Raw genomic sequence first — 9,329 nt, forward strand, 5'->3', positions numbered from 1 at the left:
TATGGAGGTTTCTCAAAGAACTAAAAATAGAAATGCCATAAAATCCAGCAATTCCACTACTTAAAATCTACCCCCCAAAAATTACTATATTTAAAAAAGACACCTGAACGCACACGTTTATAGCAACACTATCTACAACAGCAAAGTCATGGAATCAACCTAAGTGTCCGTCAGTGGATGATTGGATAAAGAAAATGTAGTATGTCTACAGAATGGAATACTACTCAGCCATTAAAAAAAAATGAGATTATGTTTGCTTTGTTTTGTTTTGTTTTGTTTTGTTTGCAGCAACATGGATGAAACTGGAGGCCATGATCTTAAGAGAAACAACTCAGACACAGAAAGACAAGTACTGTATGTTCTCTTTTGTAAGTGGAGCTAAATAATGTGTACACATGAACTTAGAATGCGGAATGATAGACAATGGAGACTCAGAAGGGTGGGAGGGTGGGAGGGGATGGGTGATGAGAAATTAATGGGTATAATGTACATTGTTTGATAGATACCCTAAAAGCCCTGACTTTACCACTATGCAATATATCCGTGTAACCAAAATTAGAATTGTACCCCATAAATTTGTACAAATAAAATAAACAGAAACAAATAAATAAATGCACATAACCTATTTAACCACTTCAGACTGTTTCTAGTATTTTGCTATCATAAACAGTGCACCAAAGTCATTGTACTTTGTCATGTCACATATGTAATGTATACACATTTGTAAATTCTAGATGTGGCATTGCTGGGTCAAAGGGCATATGCATTAAATGTGTTTCATTAACAAAAAATGGAAAATGAATAAATAGTTTTTTAAAAACAACATAGGCTGAGCGCAGTGGCTCACACCTGTAATAGTTACACTTTGAGAGGCCGAGGTAGGCAGATCACTTAAGCCCAGAAGTTCAACACCAGCCTGGGCAACATGGCAAAACCTTGCCTCTACAAAAAATACAAAATTTAGTGGGGCATGGTGGTACACACCTGTAGTCCCAGCTACTTGGGAGGCTGAGGCAGGAGGATGGTTTCAGCCTGGGAGGAAGAGGTTTCAGTGAGCTGAGATTGTACTATTGCACTCCAGCATGGGTGACAGAGTGAGACTGTCTTAAACAACAACAACAACAAAAAAAAACACCTACTTGCTTAAGTAGCAATTAGGTATGATTTCTCAGCTAGACAGTTCTGCTTACCTGTACTGGGCTTAGCTAAATTTGACTGGGCTCCCCTGGGGCATGTGTGGTCAGCAGGTTTGGGGTATGGGCCTCAGTTGGGTTGACTTGTTCCTAATCCACATGATTCTCCCACAGGCTAACACACTCTAGTGGACATGGCAGCTAGATAGTGTTCCACCAAGGAGAGAGGATGTGGGCACAATCTCTTAAATTCTTTTCTTTTTTTTTTTTTTTTGAGACGGAGTCTCGCTCTGCCGCCCAGGCTGGAGTGCGGTGGCCGGATCTCAGCTCACTACAAGCTCCGCCTCCCGGGTCCACGCCATTCTCCTGCCTCAGCTTCCCGAGTAGCTGGGACTACAGGCGCCCGCCACCTCACCCGGCTAGTTTTTTGTATTTTTTCAATAGAGACGGGGTTACACCGTGTTAGCCAGGATGGTGTCGATCTGCTGACCTCGTGATCCGCCCGTCTCGGCCTCCCAAAGTGCTGGGATTACAGGCTTGAGCCACCGCGCCCGGCCACAATCTCTTAAATTCTAAACTCAGAACTGATCCTCCATCACTTCTACTGCATTCCACTGGCCAAAGCATAACACAGGCCAGCCCAGATTCCAGATGGGGAATAGTTGCAAACTCATGCTGCAAAGGGTATGGATACGAAAAGCAGGGAAAATTGGGGCCACGTTTGTGATCAACCTACCACAAACTGGAAACATAATGGTACAGGAAATAAGCAACAATTATGAAATAAGTTTCATTGTTGTAATTATCCTGAAAATTATCCTGAAACAGTGTAGATCATAGGATTTTCACCAAGATGAAAACCAAAAAGTACTCAAAATTTTAATTAAGCACCATCTGAGAAGACACGAGAGACACCCATCAGATCCTGTCCCTGACCCACCCCCTAAGAGGCATTTCTCGCTCTGGAAGAAGAGTCCTTTGATCCCTGATGATTCTATGGAAGATTATTCCAAGTCTGGGGCCCCTTCAGAATGAAATCACTGCAGGCCTGTGAAGGGTTTGTTAGGTACCCAAGCTGATCAATTATTTCTGCAGTCCTGAAGAAGCACAGAGCAGCGAGATCATTGAAGTTGTTTCAGATGTCTTAACAAGGTCTCCTGATCTCAGGCTTTGTTTGACACGGTCAAGTTTTGACAAAAGGTAGAAACGTAAAATTATGCTGTAGCCTGAAAAATTCTCTTTTAAATGAAACCCTAAATTTATATTCAAAATTGTACACATACTGCAATTGAAACCATGTAAAGCTGTGTACATAAAAAGACAAAAGTAGACAAGGAACACACAAAAGGGAAAATAATTATATTCAGATGATGCAGTGGTTGTGTTTTCTCATTTTCAAAATGTTCTTTAATGCTGGGGTTATACTGTCTTACCATAAAAGGGCGGGGGGCTGTAAATAAATTGAAAGCAAAGATTAACAAGCATTTATCTTCAATAGTATACACATTGCAGAACAGCAAAAGCTCACTATTGTCTTTATTTTATAATCTTAAGTCTGACAATGAAATATTCAAATGCCAAGAAACACAAAAGCAGTTCAGAATTATACTTTAGGAAGAGTTATGTGACTCCACTATCATTACTTAATTCGTACAAAGTGCCTTAAATAAGTGGTTTTATCTTTATCTTGTGATTTTTTATTTGGTAGATTTCTATGAATTTGTCTAATGATGACAGACCAGCAGGGCCCATGTGCTGAAGCATATCTAACAATGCAATCACAGTAATTTGAAAAAATAACAAAAGAATAATCGCGGCTATATATTCTCTGGCTGGTTTTGAATGCAAATGCAAAAATGTGGATAAATGTTCAAAATTAATGTTTCTAAAGCCAAAAAGAAAAACCTGGCTCGGTAGGAAACATTTTAACTTAGAGTGTCAAATAATGAAGTTAACTCAACGTAAAAGCAAAGGAAACATGTTTGGTGTTTTGTTTTCCAGAGCTGAATACAAAGCTTTTAACATTAGTCAGAAGTTTGATTAAAGGATGCAGCACTATCTGAATCAGAAAAGTAGTTTTTGCTCTTCAGTAGTTTGAAATGGAGTAGTTTGTAAGGAATGAGTTGATGATTCCAGCCTATTCTTAGATCCCTCCCCTGCTTCCTACTTCCCTACAGAAACCAGAAATAACCACAATAGGAACATTTTCTATCCATGCCATACTGGTTCCTTTCAAATTATTTTTATATACATTTTCTCATTTAAGATTCTTCCAGACCAGTGGACTAAATAGCACAGACATTATCATCCCCATTTACAAATAAGAAACCATGGGTCCACTTTATGCACTGAATTTTTAAAATAAAAGTTACACTGAGTGTGCCCACCTCTCCTGCCTCCTCTTCCACCTTCTCCGCCTCTTCTGCCCCTTCTGCCCCTTCTGCCTCTGAGGGGCAGGACCAACCCCTCCACTTCCTTCTTCTCCTCAGCCTACCTAACATGAAGATGATGAGGATGAAGACTTTTATGATGATCTGCTTCCATTTAATGAATAGTAAATATATGTTCTCTTCATTTTCTTGATAACATTTTCTTTGCTCTAGCTTAGTTTAAGAATACAGTGTATAAAACATATACAAAATATACATATATAAAAAATATATATGTATACAAAATATACATATACAAAATAAAAAAAAGAAAAAAAAAAAAGAAACCAAGACCACCCCCCAAAATAAGTAACTTTGAGATTACAAATATGTTAAGTACCCTGATCTGATCACTCTACATTATATGTATTGAAGCATCATTGTGTACTCCATGAATATGTACAACTGTTTGCCCATTTAAAAATAAAAATTTTAAATTTTGAAAAGTTAAAAAAAATGTAAGTAGTTCAAAGACATACAACTGGTAAGTGGCAGATTAGGTTCACCCTTATGAGTAGCAGAAAAGGAGGTCTCTTAAAGATGCTGCCTATCATTAAGAAAAGATGTATGATATTAGAGAGAAATTTAAAATATAAAAGCAAAATAAATGCCCATGATTCCACTTATCAGAGAGAGCCACTTTTAACACCTTGACATAGCTCCTTCCAGCTATAATGGTCTAGCTTTGTATTTCACTGAACAAACTGAAGCAGTAAAAAAAGAACTTTTACATTCTCCCCCACCGGTCTACCAACCCCACATCTGTGTCTATATACCCTGCCTTCCCTCCTGGTACAAGGGATGAACTGACCGTGTTCCTACTATTTATTCTGCACTTGATTTTATTTTCTTTTACCTACTCAGAGATTCATTCTGCAATTAGCTCCTAATCAGTGGTTCCCCCATGCCAAACGATTTCTATCCGTAAGCAAATATACTATAATCTCTCCCATCCAGAACAAAGAAACAAACAATGAACAACTCTTTGTGGCCCCCACATCCTTCTCTCCTTCTCTCACGGCAGCCCTGTTTCTCTGCTCTCCTTTTCAGCACACAGTCTTCAAAGTTGTCTAGATTCCCTGGCTCCTGTTGTGCCTTGAACACACTCCACGCAGGCTTGCATTCCTGCCACTCCACTAAAACTGCTTTTGTCCAGGCCAGTGACCTCCCCATGTCCAAATCCAGTGGTCAGTCCTCAGTGCTCTTCTTAATCCTGCAGGAGCACTTGACATCTATCCCACTTTCTTTGAAACACATTCTTCTTTTGGTTCCCAGCACACCATCCTCTCTTGGTTTTACTCCTATCTCCATGACCACTTCTCACTTTTGCAGGTTCTTCCTCTCCCCAACTCTAAGATTGGCCCAGTGCTCAACCTTTTCACTTCTTTTTCTCTATAGCAACTTGCTTAGTGATCTCATCAGTCCCATGCCTTAAACTACCACCTGTATGTTGATAACCCCCACATTTTATCTCCAGCCCTGATAGAAATTTCTCCCCTGAACTCCAGAATTACATATCTCCACTTGGACATCTAATAGGCATTCCTGGTAGGCTCCAATATGGCCTTACTGTTTGTTTATAAGTGATATCAGTTTTGATTCATTGAGAATCCCTTCTGATTAACCAGCCTGTTAGACACCAGTTGACACTTTGATTTTGACGAAGGCATCTCAACTTTAAAATGGCCACACTGAAATCTTGATTCCAGCCCCCTAGTGCTCCATCTTCTCACAGTCTTTCTCATTTCTGTAAACATCCTTGGACTTACAGTTCCCTCTGCCTGGAAATCTGTTCCCCCAGATACCTGCTTGACTTGCTCCTTCACTTTGTTCAAGTTTCTATTCAAACAGCAGCTGCGAAATCCTCCCTCAGCACCTACTTAAAAAAGGGGCTCCCCATTCCCACCATTGTGCTTCATCCTTGGCCTTTTCTGTTATGCTGTGTTGCTCTTTTCATTAAAGCACATATAAGATGATAAAATCTGGAAGGAGGGTATATATGACATGGCAGATTTGCTCATTCGGTTGTTTGTTTACACTCTTCCCCCACTGAAAATTAAGCCTCAGGCAGACAGGGACATATTTTAGATTTTGGTTTGGTGTTTGATACTCAGGACCTAGAAACATGTTTTATGCACAATAGGCTTTTTGTCTTCTCGGGGGAGACAGAAATTGAACAAATGACTGGGCAAATGTATCCTATTATATGTTATATAATTGAATGATTTCAGCTAAGAAGAAAAAAGAAGCAGGGGAGGGACTAGAGAATGAGAGAGACATGGGGGTCTATGTACATGCACACATACAACACATGATTTAGAAAAATAGTACCAAAAAGGCCATTTGGTAACCTGCTTCTTTTAAAACAGTATATATAGATGTTTTGGCCAGGTGTGATGACTCACACCTATAATGCCAGCACTTTGGGAGCCTGAGGCAGGTGGATCACTTGAGGTCAGGAGTTGGAGACCAGCCTGGACAACATGGTAAAACCCTGTCTCTACAAAAAATACAAAAATTAGCTGGACATGGTGGTGCATGCCTGTGATCCCAACTACTCAGGAGTACCACTTGAACCTGGGACGTGGAGGTTGCAGTAAGCCGAGATCATGCCACTGTACTCCAGCCTGGGCAACAAGTAAGACACTTTCTCAAACAAACAAAAAACCAGTATTTTTAATGACTACATAAGGTTCTATTGTATAGATTATTGTTTATTTAACCAATCCAGCATTGTCAATTATTCAAATGGGTTCCTTTTTTCACCTCTATAAATATTAGTTAGGTTTATTTTTTTGAATTTATGTTAATTTTATTTTATTAATTTTTTTATTTTTCCATAAGTTATTGGGGTATAGGTCATATTTGGTTACATGAGCAAGTTCTTTTGTGGTGATTTGTGAGATTTTGGTGCACCCATCACCCGAGCAGTATACACTGCACCATATTCATATTCTTGTATCCGTCACTCCCCTCCCACCGTTCCCCCCAAGTCACCGAAGTCCATCGTGTCATTCTTATGCCTTTGTATCCTCACAGCTTAGCTCCCACATATCAGTGAGAACATACAATATTTGGTTTTCCATTCTTGAGTTACTTCACTTAGAATAACAGTCTCCAATCTTACCCAGGTCACTGCAAATGCTGTTAATTCATTCATTTTTATGGCTGTGTAGTATTCCTTTGTGTATATATACCACAGTTCACCCACTCGTTGATTGATGGGCATTTGGTTTGGTTCCACATTTTTGCTATTGTGAATTGTGCTACTATATACATGTGTATGCAAGTATCTTTTTCGTATAATGACTTCTTTTCCTCTGAGTAGATACCCAGTAGTGGGATTGCTAGATCAAATGGTAATTCTACTTTTAGTTCTTTAAGGAATCTCCACACCATTTTCCACAGTGGTTGTAGTAGTTTACATGCCCATTAGCAGTGTAGAAGTGTTCCATGTTCACTGTATCCACGCCAACATCGACTGTTTTTTTTTTTTTTTAATTTCTTTATTATGGCCATTCTTTCAGGAGTAAGATGGTATTGCACTGTGATTTTGATTTGCATTTCCCTAATCATTAGTGATGTTGAACATTTTTTCATATGTTTGTTGGCCATTTGTATATTTTGTTTTGAGAATATTTTGTTTTGAGAATTGTCTATGCATGTCCTTAGCCCATTTTTTTTTATGGGATTGTTAGTTTTTATCTTGCTGATTTGTTTGAGTTGGTTGTAGATTCTGGATATTAGTCCTTTGCCAGATGTATAGATTGTGAAGATTTTTCTCCCACTCTGTGGGTTGTATGTTTACTCTGCTGACTGTTCCTTTTACCGTGCAAAAGCCCTTTAGTTTAATTAGGTGCCAGCTATTTATCTTTGTTTTTATTGCATTTGCTTTTGGGTTCTTAGTCATGAAATCGTTGCCTAAGTCAATGTCTAGAAGGAATTTTCCAGTGTTATCTTCTAGAATTTTTATAGTTTCAGGTCTTCACTTTAAGTCCTTAATCCATCTTGAGTTGATTTTTATATAAGGTGAGAGATGAGGATCCAGCTTTATTCTCTTACATGTGGTTAGCCAATTATCCCAGCACCATTTGCTGAAAAGAGTGTCCTTTCCCCACTTTATGTTTTTGTTTGCTTTGTCAAAGATCAGTTAGCTGTAAGTATTTGGGTTTATTTTTGGGTTCTCTATTCTGTTTCATTGTTTTATGTGCCGATTTTTGTATCAGTACCATGCTGTTTTAGTGACTATGGCCTGACAGTAAAGTTTGAAATCAGGTAGTGTGATGCATCATATTTGTTCTTTTTGCTTAGTCTTGCTTTGGCTATGCAGGCTCTTTTTTGGTTCCATATGAGCTTTATAATTGTTTTTTCTAATTCTGTGAAGAGTGATTGGAGGTATCCTGATGGGGATTGTGTTGAATTTGTAGATTGCTTTTGGTACTATGGTCATTTTCACAATATTGATTCTGCTCATCCATGAGCATGGGATGTGTTTCCATTTGTTTGTGCCATCTATGATTTCTTTCTCATTGTTTTGTAGTTTTCCTTATAGAGGTATTTTACCTCCTTCGTTGGGTATATTCCTAAGTATTTCAGTTTTTTTCAGTTATTGTAAAAGAGGTTGAGTTCTTGATTTGATTCTTCACTTGGTAGCTGTTGGTGTATAGAAGAGCTACTGATATGCATACATTAATCTTGTATCTGGAAAATTTGCCGAATTCTTTTTTTTAAGCTGATATATTTGCTTTATTATCACAACACATTTCATCATTTAACATATTCCAGAGTTTCCTTAAACCAACTGTATTCTGGAAATGCCTTCTAAAATGTTAAAATAAAAATGCTTTCCATACCACCTTTTAAAGTCATTAAAATTATTTGAAAGGCTCTGCTGTTTTAAACACCTTTAAAGTAAGTAAGCCTATGGTCACTTGTCTCAGAGGCATTCTTAGGCAAGGCAAGAATAAAACTGGAAAAATGGCATGTCAATTCCAAAGAAAATCCTAGTAAAAAATAATGTTTTCTGCTGGATATGAATTAAAGAGTGTAAATTTCCTGAAAGATGTATGCAAAGTATTTAGGTATCACCTTTAAGTGGACTCAAAGAAAGAGTACCAGTTTGCACAATAGAAGAAGGGGAGTTTTGCTCTAGGATGGGCATTCATTCTCTCCATGATTTATAATGTGTCACTTAACTTCTCTGTGTCTTTCTTTTCTTTTTCTTTTTTTTTTTTTTTAATTATACTTTAAGTTCTAGGGTACATGTCCACAAAGTGCAGGTTTGTTACATATGTATACGTGTGTCATGTTGGTGTGCTGCGCCCATTAACTCGTCATTTACATTAGGTATATCTCCTAATGCTGTCCCTCTCCCTACCCCCACCCCACAATAGGACCTGGTTTGTGATGTTCCCCTTCCTGTGTCCAAGTGATCTCATTGTTCAGTTCCCACCTATGAGTGAGAACATGCGGTATTTGGTTTTCTGGTCCTGCGATAGTTTGCTGAGAATGATGGTTTCCAGCTGCATCGATGTCCCTACAAAGGACACAAACTCATCCTTTTTCATAGCTGCATAGTATTCCATGGTGTATATGTGCCACATTTTCTTAATCCAGTCTGTCACTGATGGACATTTGGGTTGATTCCAAGTCTTTGCTATTGTGAATAGTGCCGCAGTAAACATGTGTGTTCACGTGTCTTTATAGCAGCATGACTTAGAATCCTTTGGGTATATACCCAGTAATGGGATGGCTGGGTCATATGGTA

The sequence above is a fragment of the Rhinopithecus bieti genome, unplaced genomic scaffold, assembly GCF_001698545.2.
Source record: "Rhinopithecus bieti isolate Rb0 unplaced genomic scaffold, ASM169854v2 scaffold_11842, whole genome shotgun sequence".
In the NCBI taxonomy this organism is placed as follows: Eukaryota; Metazoa; Chordata; class Mammalia; order Primates; family Cercopithecidae; genus Rhinopithecus; species Rhinopithecus bieti.